We start from the raw sequence: 22,625 nt of genomic DNA, 5'->3' as shown, positions 1-22,625 counted from the left end.
CAATGAATGTCAATGGGCAAATGTAAAGTAGAACCCCAACTGAAGCTGACACAGAGAAGGCATTCTTGCAATGTCTCTCCCATCTTCTATGGAAACAGTACACAGTCATACCTTTTAGAAAATGGAAAAAAGGCTAATCTTGCCTCCAGAACATACTTCCTTTGTGACCATGGGGGAGGTTAGCGATATTGCACTATCCTTAGTTTCCACACTTGTGAGTGATGGGGAAAAATACAATTTTCACAATAATTCTAGATTTCTGCTAATAGCATGGTACTTAATGATAAAATTCGCAGCAAAATGTTTCTGAAGTAATTAAATTGTAACTGTAACCTGTAGAAACCCTAAATTCTGTTAGCAAGGTGCCTTTGATGGACACTGGTTGCAATTTTGATTCTCTTGTTTATTAAAAGGATTGGTTTTGCACAAAATATGTTTTTAGTGTTTCACTTTCTAATTTCTTTGAGGTTTAGGTGCTCTGGATATATAGAGAGCATAACATTGCTATCCCAACATTGTGAGGGAATAAATAAGGAAAGTTCCTACCATGAACAGAAAATGCTTAAAATGTTATACAGTTTCCACATGCAATTTAACAGAGAAATTAATAATCAAATGATTCAAATATTTTCTTAAAGTTCAAGGTAATCTTTGAACTTCAAAGTAATCTCCATCACTTAATTTTAAAAAAAATCACTTATTTAGTATTTGTGTGTATGTTTGTGTAAGCGTATGAGCACAAGTATGTGTAGTTTTATATACCTCTGTACATATGCAGAGGCCAGAAGATGGTGTTGTGTCCTCCTCTATGACTCTCAGCCTATTGTTTTTGAAGTCAGGTCTTTCCCTAAATCATCAGCTGATATTTTCTTGGCTAAGTTGGAGTCATGAAATCCTAGTGATTTTCTTGTTTCCACCTGTATTTAAACTGGCGTGACAGGCATGTGCCAAATGCCTAGCTTCTTATATAGGTTTGGAATTCTTAACTCCAATCCTAATATTTGTGTAGCAAGTTACCCAAACTGCTAAGGCATCCTTCCAGCCGCATCATCTTAGACCTTAATCTTAGACCTTCTTTTCCCATCCATCACTTCTGAAGGATAAACTGCAACAATGGGAACTCATCTTAATTAATATTGGCTGCTTTTGAAAAAGGTTTTTGCTTTTATAATAAAGTTGTAGAATTGACAGAGTATACAATCATCTTTGTTGATCTTATCATGTTGCTTGGTTATTTCTGTGAGAAAGCAATACTTTCTTGAAAATAATGGGCCCCTAATATTTGCAGATTATCCTATTAATGCAAACAAGTAAAATATGATGTGATTAGTTATAGTAAAAATGTTGGCTGGGTGGTGGTGGTGAACGCCTTTAATCCCAGCACACAGAAGGTAGAGCCAGGAGGATCTCTGTGAGTTCGTGGCCAGCCTGGTCTACAGAGTGAGATCCAGGACAGGCACCAAAACTACACAGAAAAACCCTGTCTCAAACAACAACAACAAAAAATGTTGAATGGTTTTTATCCAACATTTGTCTTTATAATAAGGCTTTTACTTGTCTTCTCAATAAAGAACCAATGATTGACTTACTTATATTTTGGAAAGAGATTAAATTATTATAAGAAAAAAATTACCAAAGATCAAAGATTTGAATGATGGGTACATGTGACTGACTAATTCTCAAGCAGTGATTCCAGCTCAGTTCATATCCACTATCCTATGAATAAATTCAATGTGTTCTATTAACACATTCATGACAAGCTTCTGAATCTAAAATGTGACTTATGAATGGTAATAAACTCTCAGATAATTCATGGCGTTGTTTCTGAAGCTTCATGAAATTCAGTTAACAATTCCCTTCCCTTAGCATTGTACATTTAGCACTTTGTTTTAAATTGTAGTTCTAGATTTTACTGAAATTTTGGCTCTAAGTTGTACTTCACGATAATGAGTTGCTTTTCATGAACTTCGCTTTTCCCGAGATGTGATAGGTTTATTTTACTTTGATGTAAAACCAAAGATTTCACTATAGTAGAGACTTGTATAACAAAAGGTCATGAGAAATTGAGGTGGGACATGATAGACATGATATACAAATTGGGGAATTGAACATTTTCTTTAATTTACATTGTTGCTGAGGAACCAATTTAAGTTAATACTGTAAGATTCAGCTGAAATGTGGCACAAACATGACAATTCCCCAGCATGTCTTGAAGGACCTCCCTTAGGATAGATTTGTAATCTCTAGACTTCTGTGTGAGAATTGCAGTTTTTAGGAAGAATAAAAAGTTCACACTTTTGAAATTTCACAAAGATTTAAGGCCAAAATATACCAATTCCTTTCACTTCCAGGGACAAACGATGTCAAAACCACAGTTAAGCTTCCAGTTCCCAACCAAACCTTGTGACCTCTTGCATTGAAGTGATTTCCATCTGTTAAAGCTGACAGGGTCAGTTTGGTTCCTGGTTGGAGGGTCTGCATGTAACCCAGATCAATTAAACTGGCATTAATTTACTTTGATAGCTAGAAAAGTTCTACAATCCAGCTTATGTACAGCAGTGAAACCAAAATGAGTGTGGTTGATGTGAGCTGTCCATGTGAGGGTTGTGGACACGCCAGTCTTTCCTTATCTTCCCACTAGAGAGAGCCTTCAAATTCAGCACCATCACTCTCAAGAGTGGCAGCTGGAAGTTTGTAGCCATATATTTGATCTCTAGGTTGCTTGATGCTTTCCCTGTATCAGTATAAACGCGACCCGAAGTGGAAAATTCCACACCGCTACAAGACTTGGTTCTTAAATCCGTTTTGACCATGCCAAACCTGAGATTTTTTTTTTTTTTTTTTTTTTTTTTTTTTTTTTTTTTTTTTTTTTTTTTTTTTACATAACCTGAGATGTTAAAGACATCCTTGGCAGCCTTTTCTAGGTCACAGTATGTATGTGGGTTATACATACCTCCAACCTAAGAGAGGGATGATGCTGAAGGACTTCTTGAACCAACATCATCCATGCCTGCCTCCATGAACTCTAAAGTTCAGGGAAAATGCTAAGACAAGTTTATTTCTCAGAAATTTTACTCACAGTTTGCTTCTTTGAACATTCGGTTTAATATGGATATAGTTATTGTATAGCCAAATCATTAGAAAGCTAACAAAATTGAGGCTTGTGAAATATGACAATCACTGTAAGATCACTCTTAGGCTTGATTAAAGTATAAGCTATCCATTTTACTGTTTTAAAAATTTATGTGTAAATTAGAATATAAAGAAATACAGTTGTGAACTGTGAAAAAAAGATGCAAAATTGGGAAAATGCGTATTTGGAAAGTCAAGAAACAACAAGTTATATATGTGAGATTCCTAATGCATGAACACTGAGTTAGAGCATTTCCAAACTTGCCGTACTGATAATCTCAATCAATCTGTAGCCAAGAGTAATAACTCTCTTCTACTGTCTTGACCTGATCTAATAAAATGGGCACACAAAGTAGGTGGGATTTCCAGCCCTACAACTTGTTTCCTAGTTTCCATTTCTGTACCAAAATTCCATGCTTGTTTCCTCATTTTCAGGTTTTTGCTGAACTATTTCACTATATTTATATTATCTTTTTGGATATTTTTACCCATTTCTCCAACACCTGTGCTCCCCTGGAACTTGTTTTTATTTCAGTTCCCCAGTGTGAGTTCCATTTTCCCAGTTACCTAATTAATACTTTATTAAAAATTATCTCTTGTAAATATTCTGTTATAGAACTCAGTGGTTATCTTTTCATTTTATAATATAGTCTTCCTTCTTATCAAAGGACTTAATTAAATATATTTCACATTTCTCCAAAAAATTAATACTATGTAATGAATTTAGATGGACTTAAACTTTAAAAAACTTTCTGTCAAAATATGAAGACAATGATCTGTCTGGACAGCTCTCTACGTGGACATGCACGAGCATAACTTCAGGAATCTTCGATGCCTGTATAACTTAGCAATCAGTCGAAGCTAAGCTTTACTATTTATTTTGTATATTTTTAGACATATCATACTTATGTGCTTTTGTATTTTTCTGACAAAGCTACAAATAGACTAAAAGATTGAATAAAAAGAAAAATAACCTTATCTATGCCCATTCCTTCAATTTGTTTTCTTCTTGGGATTCCTAGGGTTTGCTAAATTATGAATAACTTTTCATTTAGTCGGTGATATATCCGGGAGTATTTGTTTTCTAACATTCCTATGACTCCTTTGCTTCCAAATCATCTCTTCACATTAGATGTGTCCCTCTCTAAACTGGTTCACTGACTCTATTCTGTAAATTGTAAATTGTGTTACCTGTGTGGATTCTGGTAGGGATGTCCTCAACTGGCATCACAAATTCTTCTAGGATGCATTGAATGGATTTTCTTTGGATATCTTTCATTATCATGCAATAGCTGATTGTAATAATTTTATCTAATCCTTATTTTTTTTCTTTCATAGGAAAGTCACACAACAACCTTATTGTGACACTGGGAGAAACAGTGTCCCACATGAATAATTTAAAAACCTAACTAATATGTTTATGCACATACTTTATGCTTGGATTTTCGCCACTACAAGATGACACATTCTCTCCTGTACATAATTTCTGTGCTAATTATTATATAGCAAACTACATTATGATTACTTTAAGGTTTTAAAATACAGAACCCAAAGTTTAGAATGCACAGTGCAACGCACACAAAAGAACTCTATACTGAATTTAGATTAACATGCTAGGAAGCAGAGCTCAACAGGGAAGGAATGGAGACTCATAATAATACCTGTGTTTCTTATCCACTCACATGTCCTTAGCTGACTGATATGTCTAGGAGTTATCAACTAGTGAACAATCTATGTTTACTACATGCATGTAGAAAGTTCACTTTGAGATTTTATGTTGTGCTTTTTATTTTAGCAAAAATCAATTTTATATATTTTTATATATATTAATATTGTTCAGTAATTTCCCATAGAATCAATATATCTGGCACCTGCAAGCATTCTATCGTTGTGGTGACAGAGGTCATAAGGTTACTACTGATAACCTATAATCTTTTCAACTTGTTTTATTTTTGTTTGTTTATTTTATTTTTTTGTTTTTTGAGACAGGGTTTCTTTGTGTGCCCCTGCTGTCCTGGAACTCTGTAGACCAGGCTGGCCTTGAACTCAGAGATTCGCCTGCTTCTGCCTCCCAAGTGCTGGGATTAAAGACGTGGCTAACACCACCCTGCACAACTGGTTTGATCTTGTGGAATGGACTTCTGTTTTAGAGACTATGAAAAGGATATGATGCACAAGGTTTGAACAAAACACCAAATTTGAGATGAAGAAACCAAGATACTGTGATTTTATGGCTTAGAGCAAACTGGATCTTCCTGTTGCTTCTGAGAGGCTGCACAGAAGCAGTGTTCATGTGGAGACGCTTCAAATTTCAGCTCTAATACTTGTTATTTATCTGGATGCCTTGCTTTTACCATCTATAAAATATGCCAATCAAGCACACCTTTGATGGAGTCATGCTAATGAAAAAATACATACTACACTGAAATAGATTTGGACAGTTTTTACTATGCTATCATTGTTTCCATTTCAACACCATAGAAATAGTAAGGAACAATTGAGTAGATATTTGAAGCAACTGGATGTGTAATCATGGTGTTCGGATTAATTCATCACCACAGACACTCAGTTCAAAGGTTTCTAATTGGACTTATAGCCTAGAGGCATTCTGGTTTGTTAGAAAGCACTGGTAGAAATGTTCCAAAGACTTCTTGGGTTGAATACTGATTTCTCCTCCTGTGTGAGACGATAAGCCTTTTGGTACTGAGTTTCACTCAGGAGCTCAGCTGATGCTAGACAAATAAATATTTATCACCATTTAAAAATAGTTATGTAATATGCTTATATATGTCTATACCCTGCCTTGCTCTAAGTGTTCCTGGCAGCCACTTTCCACTCAAAAACCTGTGGGGAATCAAACTAAGTTGCACTAAGATGTGCTCTTCCCTCCGGCCTCCCTCTTCACGGCATAAGATTGTATGTACTTAATTAAATTGTGGATTTAAGCTCACTTTAGTCTGTGTGTACCATCTCTTTTCATCAGTACATAATTTATTTTAAGATGGTAAACACTGTTTTTCCCTAGCTGTCCAGTGAGGTAATTTATATCATTAAAGATATTTGAAATTGCTGCATTCATGATTCACTTAGCAGTAACCTGGTATCTCCGTGTAGCCTCTGCAGAATCTTCAAGTGTGTTTATGAGTACAAGTCAACGCTGTCATCTGAATGCAGTCAAAACATTCCATTGTTCTGTTTTCCAGACAGCGTGAGGTATAATTTCAGTTTCAGATTGTTATCAAAACTTTGTTGCCTGTCATATAATTGATAATTACCTCCACCTGCATCTGAGAATCATTCAAGGCCACAATCATAATTATAGATGTATTTAAATAATCATTTTCAATATCAAAATGGAATAAAAGGGAGAACAGTTCTGAACTTACTTGAGCGAATTTTTTATAATTAGTGGAAACCAGTATGAGACAGAGTCAATTACCCAAGTTAAAAGGGATGGAAGGGCTGATGGAATGTCAGAGGACACACTTTGTCAGGCATGAAACACAGCTCAGCATGGTTTCTGTTAGTAAATGTCCAGGAAGATAGATCCACAATTACCAAAACTTACTCTTTTTTGTGCACAGAAGAAACTGTTGTAATTTTTTGAAATTACAAAATATTATAGAAGATGGTTCACAAAAAGACATTGAATTTACTGTTTATGAGACCATTAGATATGCTTTGAAAATTCTAACAAGAATGAATGCTTCAGACTTTATTATTATGTCATATTAACCATTAAATTATATTCACTACGTATTTGAGTACATGTGCACATGTTTATATGTCTGTTTCTGTAATGAAGGATAGACTTTAATTGATATGAAAACTCTCAGCTTCCTCCCTTTTTATCTACTTTAGCTTTCCTGAGTCTAAATAAAATGAATCTGCTAAATCTAAAACAGAGTTAAAAGTCATTATTACGTATAACATTGAATCATGGCCTCATAATTTATTTTGATGACTATAAAATAGTTATTAGCTCCCTTCCTATGTGTCTATTTCTTAATCATTGTATTAAGATAAAAATACACATTTATATGATAATTAAATAAGAAATGCATGGAAAATCCATCAGGTATCACCTGCAACACATAAGGAGTTTAATAATTAGTAGTTGTCATTAAGGTAAGAATTATGATTTAAAAAGTCACCTCATTGTTTTATTATTCTTGTTTTTCTCCTTTCTTTCTACTCCCCCTCTTTCTTTCTTTCTCTCTTTGTTCCTCCCCCTCCCCTTCCCTTCATTCTCTGTCTGTCTGTCTCTCCTTTTGTATACTGTGGAGCGTATATATGCTAAACACACACTCTATCACTGAGCTGCACCCTCATTACAGTTTGTTGGGTTTTTGTGAATGGATTTGGAAATCTTTTAATCTATAGTTTTTATTATTCAAAAGGATATATACATTAACAGGTTCACAGAAATCAATAAGTTTGTGTAAAGGCAACTTTTTTTTAAAAGAGCAATGGTATCACAGAGATTATTCCCTTTCTGTCTTACTCAGAAGGTGCATGTTAGCCAGATTCAAGTGACTTTCTCAATTACCAATTATTTGTTTATTTTTGTGGTGCTGAACCTTGAGATTTGTTCATGGAAGGTCACAACTCTACACCTGAGCCACATCTCTAGTCTTCAATTTATTTTTGTTGGAAAAGCTAGATCCAGATTTTCTGATCCCTGGCCACTTTATAACATGTGTGAAGTATACACATACAAAGTGATAGATGAGCATCTATATTTTTAAGATTCTAATTGAAGTTGCAAAATATGTTCTTTTTTCACTAATGTATCTGCTATCAAGATATTAAACCTCACACCTTACTTTTGTACTTGCTGTGGGAACTCGCATGTATTTGCCTACTTCACACTCACATTGTCTTTGGCTGTCTCTGAAGCAGAGGAGGCAGGTGATTTCTTCTGCAGGACGAATCTCTCTGCCATCATTACTCACCTACTCCCTTCTCTGTACAACAGAAGTAGGTTGCTTTTACAGGGAAAGTGAGAAACTTACCATCTGCTTAGTTTTCTTTTCCAAGAAAAATCAGAAACATTTTCTGCCAATTTTAGCTATCATTAATTTTTACTCACTGTCTGTTTTTAAGTTTAAATATCTACTGCTGCAAAATCAATGTAATTCAGACAACCCCTATTTTCACAGTGTCTCTCAGAAACTTAAAAACACTAAAATTTTGTTCATGTGACATTGATTTACAAAGGATCTATTCTCATCTGAAATGTATATGGCACGTGAATATACCATTAAAACCCATAGAAAATTATACCTGAAGTTTAACCAATGTAAAGTGACTATATTTATGGGATTTTGATACATTCAGGTAATGTTAGAGATTACTTAGTTCACATGTGTTTTCTGTTTATTAATTTAGTTAAGTTTTGTAGTGCTGGGTATTGTACCTAGGGCCTTGCACAAGCCAATTAGCCATTCTATTACAGAGGTATATCCCAGGCCTATGTAATTTATTCTGATCATAATCATCAATTACTGGATCTGTTTTGGCTGATACCTATCCATACATTTGTTTTCCATTCCACAGGAAACAAATGTAAGAGGAAAATGGAGTGGAAGCAACAATATAAACTCTAAAGCCAACAGCCATGCTCTTCCCTACTTTCTCTTTGCTTCTTTTCCTCTCTTAAATGCAAATAAAACTATTACGCCTTGTAGGTACCAGAGCTTACTTACCAAACCAGGGTCTCCTGATGTGATTAGTCAGACTTAAAGCCAGGCAGGATTGGAGGGATCGCAACAAGACTAAGGCTGAGGCAAGTTTATTCTAAGCAATCAGATATTTTATACACTTATCAAAACAGAATACTAAATGGTAGTTGCCATGATATAAGGATGTTTGCAAGCTATACAGTGTACACAAGATTAATGTCTAACACTATTTGTTCTGCCAAACTTCTGCATGCCTCACTGACTTCGAAGGAACATGGCGAAACACAGGTGGCCTGTATGCTTCACTGCCTAAGGGAGTGTCTTGGTTTCTCAGAAACTGAAAGGCACACAGTGCCCTAGAAGCTATGGACTCAAACCTGAAAAACCCATGACACATGCTTCTCGAGGCAGCTAGACCAGGCCAACCCCAGGATTATCTGCAATGCTGGTCTAAGAAGTCATTATAATGATCTAAAGCTGTACAGCATACCTAAGTACACAATCTAAGTCAACCACTGAACTGCTTATAAGGAATTAATACACCACTATAGAATTCTGAGAAGAACTTCCTAGATGTACAGAGAATCAGTTTCTTGATTTGTATGAAATAATTAATATTTATACACTTGTGTACAGGTAAATTAATTGATATATAATACTAAACACAATTTCAAGAATTCAGTAAATCTCCCCACAAACAGAGATTTTGTTCTTCCCTTCTTGTAAGAAGTTATGTGTATAAGAGAAGGGATCACCACTTATCTAAGCACCTGTTTGAAACTTTTATGTGCTTTGTACGTGAGGGAGCAAAAAATAATACACATGAAATAATGTAGCAATTCATTATCCTACTCTTTTACTCATATCAGGAAAACATTTTGCCCATCATCTTGATAAATAAGTATCTGACATATTGCTGCATAGTTATATGTGATTAGAAACATCAGATTCAGCAGGGGTTGACGCTACATGAAATTGTTCTCCTGCTGCTCTGTATTCTGTGAAAGAAAAAAAGAAAGAAAAATCCAGTGGAAAAATCAATTCGCACCTCATATCTATGAATTTAAAGTGCTCACCCTTTCTAGGACACATTCACTGAAAAAGAGTCCATGTTTAATTTTGAACAATACAACTCCATTTGTGGATATTTGAGATGATATTGTTTTAAAGAAAGGCTCAGGACCAATAGACATGTTACATAACCGTTTTTGAAAGATTGTAAGCGTCAACACATACGTTGCCTTAGGAAGGAGTTTTGAGTCGCAGTGATTACAAAAACTTTTTGCAATGGGGATCTTTTAATGCATACACCTGATAGCAGGTAACAATGTATTGATAAGCAATACAACCAGAAGACATGAATGTGTGTAAAGGGATCTCACCCATCTGGAAGATACTTCCTGAGCCAATGCTGATAGCTAACAGGGGTTCTTAATTTGACAAATTTTGCTTGCAGGTGGTAAAGCAAGTCTTCCCTTTTGCACTGGGGCTTTAGAACGTAGAATCCTGGCAGAGCTTGAAGCTCCTTCTGTTCATGCAGAAGCAGAGCTGGGAGTTAGCATTCATTTGTAATTTCCTTGGGGATAAAGTAGGCTGAATTATCAGCAGGGAAGGTAGCAGTGTCTGGAAAAGCTAAGGATGATGCCTACTGAATTTCCTCACTTAATATGCATCAAGAAGTGGACATTGACCTTCCGTGAGTGCAGCTTTCATTTACTGGGTAATGAAGCAATTTGCTGTCAAATTGTTTCATCAGGCTGTATTAGTCACCTGGGATACAGTGGATGAGGGTTTTAATTTTATTATTTTCATGGGACCAGACCATTGTGGCTGAATTTAGTTTAAGAAGGCAAGTACACATCCATTTTCTGTAGATTTCTAAGAAAGAGACATTTTTTTTTAATGGTGGTATATACAGGTATTTGGAACTTATTTGTTTTTTAATAAACTCTTAGATTTGACAAGAGGGCAAATTTGAAGTAGTGTCTTTCAATCTGGTAGATTGTCAGAGAACACTTGGCAGGAGATTTCTCTTCACAAAAGAAGCAAGATTCACATTCCCCTGAAAGCGATATCCCCTCAAGGTGTGACTCAACTTTTTTCAAAGATGTATTTACCTGAGTGAATCCAATATTGGAAAAAAATGACAGTTTTACCTGGGAGAGTTACCTTGAGCTTGTATCCATTCAATGAAAGTTAATCCTTCATTCAAATGAATATAAACTTCTGTATCTTATTTCAGGCTGAACCCTATTATTCCCTCTGCATCCATGATGTTTATTGTATTGCACTTCTCCATAAATAGAAATAAACAGTAGTATGGACCATGATCTCATGTGGCACTTCAACCTGTGATTTCTATATTCCTTAAAGAATTAATAGAAGCCAATGCAAACAGAGAAATGATTTATCTATCTGATAGATTTTATCTATCTGATGAATGGTTTCACATTTTTTAGTCTTTATCAAATTATATCACGAGAGGATTACAAACTCAAAAGTTCTGCATCTTCAACTCTTTTTGAATAGTCTTTTATTGTCCTATAATTCAATATTGGCATTATTCTGCTGGCCTTTCTATAAGGAAAACATAGAAACAGCCTTATCATAATCATTTCTTTTACAATTCCACTATTGAAATGCTTGTGTCCAGGTATACATGTGTTCGAATACGTACAGGAGAGTGTATGTATGGGTGCATTTGTATGATATATGTGTGCGTGTGTATAGAAAAGCCAGTGGACAATCTTAGATGTTGATCTTTAGACACTGTCCACCTCCTTCTCTCTCCCATGGAACTGGCTACATCGGCTAAACTACCTGAATGGTAAGTCCTGCTCTCTGTCTTTCTGCCTTCAGCACTGGAATTATGACATACACCATACTTTAAAAAAAACATGTCCTAGGGATGGAACTCAGGTCTAATATTCACTAGTTAAGTACTCTCACTTACTTTACTGACTGAGCACCACAAATACACTAGTAAGAGGTTGCACTCTTCAGACCTGAAAACATTGAATTATTTAATGATTTAAAATCCTCAAAAGAAACTCTCATTGAATTAAAAAAATCAAAATTATCTTCTGACCAAATAAGAGTAATTACAATGTCTAGTTCCCTAACTTCATTTTCAGGAAGCTTGTGTATAAGGTGACAATTAACTATTGACATGTTGATGTATGTTCCATCTTAGCCTGCCTTTTATACTCAACTTTGATGATTTATAGTGCTTTTGATTCACTTCTGTTGAAACTGTGTCAAATGGTTTGTGGATATGTATGGGGTATACATTTTATACAAAGTCATTAATCAAAATGATATTATTCTTAAATGTAAAGACTTTTTTAATGTCTTCATGCAAAGCCATAGACTTTACAAAGAACAGCCAATTTAAATGCTTTTGTTAAGTGTGGAAGTTGGGAGGAGCAGACTGGCTTCCCCTAGTTGCTTCTTTTTAGTTTTATGTTTTCTTCCTTTCTGATATCTATTAGTCATATGTGTCTTAACTTGTAGCAGGACTCTGCACCCTGAGAAAGAAATTGGTCAATTTTATTATTGTCTGAGTATGGCAGAGTGTCTTTGCACAGACTTAGATATTTTCTGCCAATCATTTGGTGTGACATCAACATACAAGGTAGATATGAGATATAACTGGGAATATTGTTTTATAATAATCTTCTTTTACAACAAGTAGAAGAAGTCTTCTTTAAAATAATCATAAAATCACGGTATGGCACACTTACAAACAAATAACATAGTTCACTGTTATCATTATGAAACATTATATACTCAACATAATTGCATTGCTGTACTTGTATATGATTGGCAGTGTGTTAGGAATGCTATAGCAATAGCACCACAAATATACTAGTAATAAGCTGCACTGTAATGTTATGCTGACTGTGATGTCGTTGGTGATAGACAATTCAGCTTCTTTTTAATCTTATGATATTACTATCATATATACTCCTGTAATTGACAGAACTGTTATGTGGCATGTGACTGTATTTACTAAAATAAAAATTTGATTGATAAACTTCCAAGATTGAGACAGAATTTCCTTTACATAATTTATTTTTAGTCCTGTTTGCTATGTAAGTGGCTCAAATTTCTCACAATGCAGCAGACATAAGTTCAGGTCTACAATTTGCATTTTATTCATTCTACATCTCCTGGTAGCCCCAGCTATAACTCATATTTTATAACTGTATTCAGTTAAACATTAGAATAGCTGGATATAAAAACCAGTTATACATATGTGCAAATCTAAAAATAAATTATGGCTGACAAGATGGCTCAGTGACTAAAGATATGTCTAACACAAACCTGAAGACTTGAGCTTGATACCAGGGACCTACATGGTGTAAGAAGAAAATCAACTCCCAGAAGATAGAGAGATACACACACAATAAATAAACATATTCACAATAGCTCAGAAATGGAAACATCCTGCTATCCATCAACCAATGAACGAATAATGAAAATGTGATACCTTTACACATGGGATATTATTCCACTGTTAAAAAAATGAAATTCCTGGTAAATGGATGGAGGTGGAAACAATCATTGTTAAGGAAGTAATCCAGATCTACATCCATTTTCAGTCATTTGTAGATGGTAGTCTTGAATCTTCAGATACATATGTTTCCTTCTGGCATGCAAGGCAATCATTAATGAACTATTGGGGGTTATGTTCAATTGAGGGCTGCTATAAAGGCACAGGTACAAAAAATTAAAAGGGGGAGGGATTAATGGGAAGAGTGATGAATGGGAAGACATGGTAAATTAGGGAATATGGGGAGGGATAACTAACACTAAAGATATTTTGAAAACGTCATATGGAAACACACTACTGTAGAAACCTCTAAAATTGTATATACATGTATAGAAATGAGTTAAAATGAAGTTACCCTACAATGGGCAACAATGACACTGCTAGCCACCACAGAATAAGAACTAAAAAGCCTATTCCAGGAATAAGTTACCACTTTTGGAGTTGTTAGCAAGTAAGGTTTCATAGATACTCCTCTCAACATTACAGGCTGCTGACAATGTTCTTTGTTATTCTCTAGAGCTTGATGGGAAGACCCTGTTTCTGATGCTATTGCTTATGTGAATCATAGAACATGGAGAAACCAAGCTAGTATCTACCTGGAAGTTTCATCTCTACAGGCTAGCTTTCACAAAGTGGGAATGTGATGTGCAAATTAGTGGAGGAGAAAATAAATCACCAATCTCACACAGCTGTGAATCCCCAATGGTGACTAATCTGGCAAGGCATGTCCACTGGTACAGTAGTGGTAGCAATGTTACTGGAGTAAACACTTACTGTAGGATTGATGTTTCACTCCATAAGTTGAAGCCCATACCTGGCACTATTAATCACTGTAAAGCATATCACACCTTGTGCTGTTTTATTTATTTATTTATTTTTTAAACTTGATACATGCTACACTCATCTTAGAAGACAGAATGTCAATCGAGGGACTACCTCCATCAGACTGGACTCTAAAAAAGCCTGTGGGGCATTTTCTTGATTAATGACTGATGTAATAGAGCCCAGTATAATGTGGGCAGGGGGCCCTAGGTTGTATAAGATAGCAGGCTGAGCAAGCCATGGAGAGGACTGTATCATTCTTCCATTACTTCTGCTTCAGTCCCTGTCTTAAATTCTTGCCTTAACTTCCCTGATGGAGAACTTAAAGTGTAAGCTGAAATAAACTCTTTCCTTCCCAAATTGCTTTTGGTCATGACAGTTAACACAGCAATAGAAAGAAAACTGAAACACATTTCCTCTTCTCAAGGCTCATGTAAGAAGAGAAGACAGAAAGACTGTAAGAACCGCAGATGGTGAATGGCTACAAGGAAACTGTTTTCTGGACACGGCCAGGAACTTGTCCATATGAATTCACAGCAGTTGAGGATCTCTCAACTCATGCACACAACCTCTTCAAGCTTAGTCCAGACCAAATTCTAACATGGAAAGAGGAAATGGGCATGATGCCCGCCTTTCTAAAGACCTATTAAGAGTTCCGTGCTACTGGGAGTGGAATGTCAGGTTTTTTTAAAGAGTGTGGTCCTGGAGTGGTAGAGGTCCCTCCAATGAAAGCATCTAAGGATATATGGACAAAATAAATTATACTTCATGAGTTAAAAATGAAAGAGGATCCCAAGTCCAAAGTTGGATGGATAGGGAAGGAAGAATGAATCAGGGAGGCTATAGAGAGGGGTAAATATGATGAAAACACATTGGACAAAATTCTGAAAGAACTAATAAAGATCAAGAACAAATACTAATAATTAAATGAATTAAAAATAAACTATAAAGTTAAATAACTATTTCAAATTTAGCCAACATATGTTATTAGATAATCTTATAAAAATCAGAACTTTCATCATTATTGCAATATTATAAATATGAAAATAATGTGAAGAATTTATCTGTAAATGATGACAATTATTTAACTATAAGAAGAATCAACATTCTAATTGGCATACAAATAAATAGGCCTGAAAATAGGTATATTCTTTATTCTGATAATCACTCATTACTTATTTTTTCTCTTGAATCAGAACCTTTTTTTTTATTAGTTAACTTTCCTATAGGATAAGTCATATAAAATATACAAAATATTTCTATTTAAACTTACTAATGTAGAAAATACTCCCCAAATTGGTAATCTAATTAATTTGTTTGTTTGTTTGTTGTGGGTTTTTTCTGAGAAAGAGACAGGGTTCCTCTGTGTAACGCTGACTGTCCTGGAACTCACTCTGTAGCCAAGGCTGGCTTCAAACTCAGAGATCCTCCTGCCTCTGTCTCCCAAGTGCTGGGATTAAAGGTGTGCACTACCACTGACTGCCTAGGTAACCTAATTCTTACAAAAAATATTTGTGTTAAGACATATTTGTTATCTAAACATGGTGGCACATGTTGATAATCCTAGTTCTTAGAAGGCTGAAGTTGGAGGATCACAAGTTTATGGCCAGCCTGGGCCACCTAGTAAGAGCTTCCTTAAAGAAAAGGAAATTCACTATGTAGACCAGGCTGTCCTTGAACTCACAGATATCTGCTTGCTTCTACCTCTCATGTTCAAGGATTATAGTTTGTGCCATCATGTCCTGCTCCACAAGTGATGCTGAAATAGGTGAGCTGGTGTCTAAAATAATCACCACACTCAAAAGTATATGAATAGCACAAATTGGAGTCTGTGGGTTATTAAAGTTTAGAAAAAAAAAAAAACAGTAAAAAATGGGGGATGGGTGGGTATAAGTGAATAGGATTTCATCCCTAAAGTGTTAAGGGAGAAGTTGTGGTTTACTATGGTATGATCAACAAACATTTTGTGGAATTCTCAAAGCATTAATAATAATGATAGAGAGATAGGCAGACAGACATAATGTTAAGTCACGGCATACATTAAACAATAAGTGCTGATTTCTGCCTTTTAATAAGATATGATTAGTTTTCACACCAAGATTGTTTATTTTACTTACACGTGGTTATTAGTCTCTATGGAGGGCACAAGGTCTCTATGCTCGCAGATAAGCACTAGGAAAACCAAGAATGTTAAGCACAAAGGCTTGTCTATTCAACCAAAGGGAGGCTGTATAACTGTTTTCCACCTAGAAAACTGGGTGTAGATGTTATTAATAACCCAGTGACCTTTGCTATCTGTAGGGCCAGGCCACACCCAAATGATTCAGACCATGTTTGTCCCAGATTCTCCCTCCCTAGACCTTTATCTTTGTTTCTCAGTCAATAGAACCCATCCTTAGGGGAGATGTCACATGTACTTTATAGCCTGGTGACCTCTACCCTGCTGTCTATATGACTGAGCCCACACCATATCCTGGGCCCTTAAAGTACTTGGTAAAGGTCACATGTGTTTTACAAAAGCGTTTTGATGTAGTCACTCCTTAAGCTTTATTGTGTACGTGGGATTGAGATAATTGTTACCAGGAAACATTTTTCCAAAATTTCACTGTACTTAAATATGTCAAAATAAATTGCCAAGTGTCAGACTCCAGAAATTAGAACTAGCCTAGTTAACTAAGTAGTGCGGACCTCAGTTTCCTTTATTGCCCCTTGGGGTTCATTTCCCTAATGGTAGTAGAGTTTGTAGGGGTTCTCCACAAATCTGTAGAAAAGATAAAAATTTCAATCTATTGTGTTAGCAGTCAGAAGTACAAACATTCATGCAAATATGAGCTACTCTGAAGAAATATTTTTTATTGGAGATCTTTTCCACTTCTAGATTAATGTCTGGAAGAAGTGATGGTCCCACCAGAGAAAAAGTCTGCATTGCTGCTGAAAGTGTGATTCAGAATGAGGAGCTGGGGTGGCTTTGCCCCTAGAGAGGAGGTCAGATGTTTGGATCTGTGTAGCACAAATCCTAATTGGTCTTGATAATAAAAACTCGGAGTCAGATATAAGGGTAAATGCTGAAATAACAAAGAGACAAAAGAGCAAGCCACAGCCACCACCTCTTACCTCACCAACCCCTCAGGCTGAAAGAGGAAAGAGCTCTTGTCTCCTCCCACCTCATATTCCTTTTCTCCACCCAGCCATATCACTTCCTGTCTTAACCCCCCTAGTACTGGGATTAAAGATGTGTGTGCCTCTCAAGTACTGGGAGCAAAGGCGCGAGATCCCAAGTGCTGGGATTAAAGGTGTGTGTCACCATGGCCTAGCCTCTATGGCTAACTAGGGGCTGGCTCTGCCCTCTGATCTTCAGGCAAGCTTTATTTGTTAGAGCATACACAAAATATCACCACAGATCTAAAAGGAAGGAAAAGAACTATAGTGTAACAACTTCTATTATTCACTGATCTTTTTTTTTTTCATTTCATTATTTATGGCAAAACCACACAGTGGTCATTCAGATATGCTACGAAATGAATTTGCATTCATCAACAATACTAGATGACATTCTTGCCCTCTAGGATCTTACAGCAAAATAAGACTTGTTCTCTTCTCCAGGTCCCTTAAGAGTTCATCTCAGGGAATGGCTTTTCTTCTTTAAATAATCAATAATGTTTATTTTAGACTGATTTAACCTCTAAAGTGTTTTAGTGGAGAAGCGCAGAGAGTTTGGTTTTCTTAGGAGCCCTGTGAAAAGCAAGTCTAGGAGGCAGAGGCAGGTGGATCTTTGTAAGTTCGAGGTCAGCCTGGGCTACAGAGTGAGTTCCAGGAAAGGTGCAAAGCTACACAGAGAAACCCTGTCTTGAAAAAAAACCAAAAAAAAAAAAAAAAAAAAAAAAAAAAAAAAAAAAAAAAAGCAAGTCTAAAATGTTTATACCGAATGGAATCATCAAGAACTCCAAGCCAGTCTCAGCAGCTCAGAGATGGCTAGTTCTACATTGTGTGGCAAATTGCCCCACCATGCTATGATTTCTTCAATGCACCCACCTCATCTACTATAGAGGAGAACTGAAATTACACTCCACATGAAGGAATAGACTTAGGGGGCTGGAGAGATGGCTGCTCTTCCAGAGGTCCTAAGTTCAATTCCCAGCAACCACATGCTCCCAACCATATATCATGGGATCTGATTCCCTCTTCTGGTGTCCCTGAAGACAGGTCACTCATATATGTTAAATATTTTTTTAAAAAGTAATAAACTTAGGGGCCCATGACTACACATATATCTTAGGTGCCAGAAGGTAAAATTTTTTTCACAATTACTCTTAGATCTTGTTAGAAAAGAAATAATAATCTAACTTTCTAAATATTTTTAGGGTTTTTTTTCATCCTAAGGAATAGAAAATAAATATATAATAATCAAGTTGTTATAATTAAATTATTCTCACTATAATGATACGGAGGCTTTGGCAAGTTTGGACCAAGGTGTCCCAGAGTGGGTGAGACACGGAAGACAGTGGAAAGTTAGTCACATGGCAGACGCGATGTCCACGTGGAAAGTTTATTTTGGGTTGTGGGAGGAGGGGAGAAGGAATGAAGGGAAGGAAGAGAGAGAGAGAGAGAGAGAGAGAGAGAGAGAGAGAGAGAGAGAGAGAGAGAGAGACAGAGAGAGAGAAAGAGAGAGAAAGAGACAGAGAGAGAGAGAGAGAGACAGAGACAGAGAGACAGAGAGAGACAGAGACAGAGACAGAGACAGAGAGACAGAGAGAGACAAGCACGCTACCTCTGGCGAGAGGGGAGAAAAAACGTGAAGAAGGAGTTTTTTTCTTAAAAGTAAGGTAGGATGATGGCCTGGCCGCTAGTGGGTCCCAAGGGGCGGGTCAAAATACCAACAGTAACCAGTCAGAAGTTTATTGAAGAGTCAGTTAGTGTACTGCTGCAGCAAGCTCTCACATTACCCAAAGTCTTTACCATTTAAGGCTATTTAAGCTCCTGACTGTCTTTTCATAAGATACAAGAGCCTAGGCAACGCCACCTCTAAGCAGAAATAGCCACTAATCCTCCATCTTTGGATTACACCGTGGAAGTGTCCCAACCCTAGTAAGGCTATGATCCATGTTGTGAGCAGTTAAATCAATTCCATATTAAACTTGTGGTGTTTCTTTGTTGCTTTCATCAATTTTGCCGGCCCAGTTTACAACTAAAATTAATTCAGCATTCAGTTGAGAATCATTTTCAATTCAATTTCTTGACCAAATTGCATTCTTACATTAAATTATGTTCTATGGATCTAAGTTTAGTGTGATTATAATGATTAATAAGGCCATGTAACTTCATAAATTAGCCATAATTGGCCACAAAGATTGGTAAGGTAAATCTCATTACAAAGGATCAAATTTGAGAGACTGGAGATAGGGTAGGTGGGTGAAGGACTTTTATGTCCTTTATCAGTGCTTCCTGGAAATATCCATTAACCTAGAGGGATTGCTATTTACTCAGTTGTGAACTTGCTCCACATAGCTCAGCCCTGCTGTGTTTGAAACTAGCGAATGAATGAGCAATGTAACAAGAGTGCATTTCCAGTTGCTACTTGAAGTTATGAAATAATAATAAAACACTCTTGCAAACACAAAATAATTCCATATAAAAAGTACACTTTTCTCCTCAATTTGAGTCTACTTTATAAAGACAGAAAGAGTAAAAACTGATCGGAGTTCTAGGCAAAATACCCAGCAATTCCTCTTCATATATATGTAAAATATATAGGAATGTGGAAAGGTATTTTTTAAAATATGAAGGCAGTGTCTTCCTAAAACAATAGGATTGGCTACCATTTTAAATTTACTGTAAGTGGCTTAGAAACTACTGCATCTCCAGAATTTATGTAGACTATCTTTCTGTCATTAGATTGACCGTAATTTTATTTTCATTCAATTTTGGTGATGTAGGCATCTGGGAGAAGTCAAGGGATAGTCCTTTTTCTCTGCATTGCTTCTGCCCAGACTTACCAAGTGGGGTATGGCTTCCAGGCACGTGTGCTGGGGCTTTACTCTCAATGAACTGGGCTTATCACTAGAGCCTGGCGAACTTGAATCTGTCAATAGCATATTTGGTGCAGAGAGAAGAAATATAGTAAATACTCTGGGCTGCAAGTAAACAGATGAAGTAAAATAACTGTTGCTCCAAATTTGCAGAAAGTCCTGTGTGCACATGAATCCATATCGAAACATTATAGTTTATTTATTTATAAATATGTACTTAAAAAGTGTCTCTATGTTTTGAGGGAAATAACTTATCTTCAGGTAAATTGCTTTCATGTGTACAGCCTTGAATAATGTAGTTTCTATAAATCAGCCTAAATAAAAAAATTAGATTCTGATGGAGTTCTACTGAGAAATGGAAATGAAATACAAGAATGTAAAGGAGACTGGTTTTTGAAAATGCTCAATGTCTGCATTTTAAAAATGGAGATTAACAGTTTTGCATAAGATTTTTATATAAAAATTAGATAAGTAATTACATTAAAGCCATTCATGTACATAATAATAGAGTAAACAAATAAGCTAAGAAACATGTGGTGTCTATTTAGTGTACCTCATATATACATTCCTTTAGAGCTGACCACTGGAGGTAGAATAACCCTCAGACAGCTCTTTGTAAATGATTTCATGGTGGAAGGTACCTTGTCGGGTTGGAGCTCCACGGGGCTCCACAATGTCACACCATGCAACAGATCCCACGTGAGAGGTTTATTGGGGACAGAAGGTGCAGAAGTGGTCTCTGAGCGAGAGCGGAAGCAAAGAGAGTGGAGAGAGAAGGTGCATGCTTTTTATAAGAGGAGACAGTGCATGAGCATGGGGAGAGGATGCAACTTGTGGCGGGGTGACAGTGTTGCATCTTGGCACCTGGATGACTTGTCCTGCTGTTGCTTGGTCCCTGAGGGCAGGGTAGTGGAAATGCCTGCGTGCTAACACTCATTCCCAGAGAAAAATGGTTCTCCCACTCATAGGCAGCCATTGATTATGTCTAGCTCTTCATCTAGGAATGCAGTCTTGTGAAATTTCCCCTATTAATGTTGCCATGCCAACGGGAGTCACGTAGATCTTGTTTAGGCAGCTATGCTGTTGGATTTCACTGTGGCAGCTTCTATGTCAAGTCTAGAAGACACTACCTAGCAGCATGTGTCCTGGTCCTCAGACTCTAAAAATCCTTTTGCCTCTTCTTTGATTTTTCCCTGAGCCTTAGTTGTAGGGGGAGCATTGTAGATGTTGTCTGAGTACCCAGACAGTCATTTATTCTCTGCAGTTTGACTTGTTGCAGATTTCTGTAATGGTCTTTGTCACAAAAAGAAGCTTTTTTTGATGAGGGATGAGAAGTACACTTACCTGTATTATAATTATGAGTATTTAAACCACAGTTAGAAATCATATTGTTTTAGAAAAATGACAGTAGTATGTTCTCCTCTCGAGTCTATACTCTGCCTGTCCATAGGGAGTTGGCTGTTTACACTGGCACACATGAATTCCTTCTGGTTGAGCTGGTCTTAAGTCAAAGCAGATAGATGGGGAGGTTTCCCATGGCGGGTATTGATGGTTTTCTTAGTCTACAGCTCTTGGGGGGGGGGCGTTATCACCTCATGTGGCAGAACTTCGGTTAAGCTGTATGTGTGGATGTATTTTATATTTGGCTTTTTCCAGCATCCTTAGTGCTATTTACTCCTCCCTTCTCCCTCTTTCTCTGTGTCACTATCTCTTCTTCACTGGTTAAAAGTCCCCTGACATTTTTCCCTTTTCTTCCTCCATGGCACCCATCTCCTCTCTCCCAGTCTCTAGAGATTCTTCTCTTCTCCTCCCAGCACCCTTTTCTGCTTTCTGTGTTTTAAGATGTTCTCTGCTACGTGTAAACCTGATTAGGAGGCAGGACATTTTAATGACAGAAAAAGAGAATTTCTATAGAAATTTAATAATATCCTCCAAGTTTTCTTATTAAGTTTTGTGGTCAATTAATTTCAAATTAGGAAGACTGCTTATATGCATGGACTGTGGCTTCCTTTTCAGATGTGAACTCAATTTCCATGACAGATTGTCATATTTTGAATGAAATATGTGGACCTCAGAGTTGATTTTATCCTTTCTTAATTTGGTATCTATGGTCTGAAGACTACGAACAGATTCGGGTATCTCATTCTTTTATATGCAAACCCTGAAGCCAGTCCATTGCTCACATAGGTTGCTTCTCATTCTTCTGCATTTTTTATCACAACTTCAAATAATTCAATGAGAATTATTATTTTTATTTTTATAACCTTTAGCTCTTTTAAAAACACTATTTTGATTTATTATTTAAGTATTTCATACAATGAATTATATTACTATTCTCCCCTCTCTTACTTCTTCTCAGATCCAAGCCCACCTCCCTGACCTTCCCAACTTTATGTTCAGTCCCAC

The sequence above is a fragment of the Peromyscus eremicus genome, chromosome 22, assembly GCF_949786415.1.
Source record: "Peromyscus eremicus chromosome 22, PerEre_H2_v1, whole genome shotgun sequence".
In the NCBI taxonomy this organism is placed as follows: domain Eukaryota; kingdom Metazoa; phylum Chordata; class Mammalia; order Rodentia; family Cricetidae; genus Peromyscus; species Peromyscus eremicus.
The sequence above is the reverse complement of the archived record's forward strand: the minus strand, read 5'-3'. Positions refer to the sequence as shown.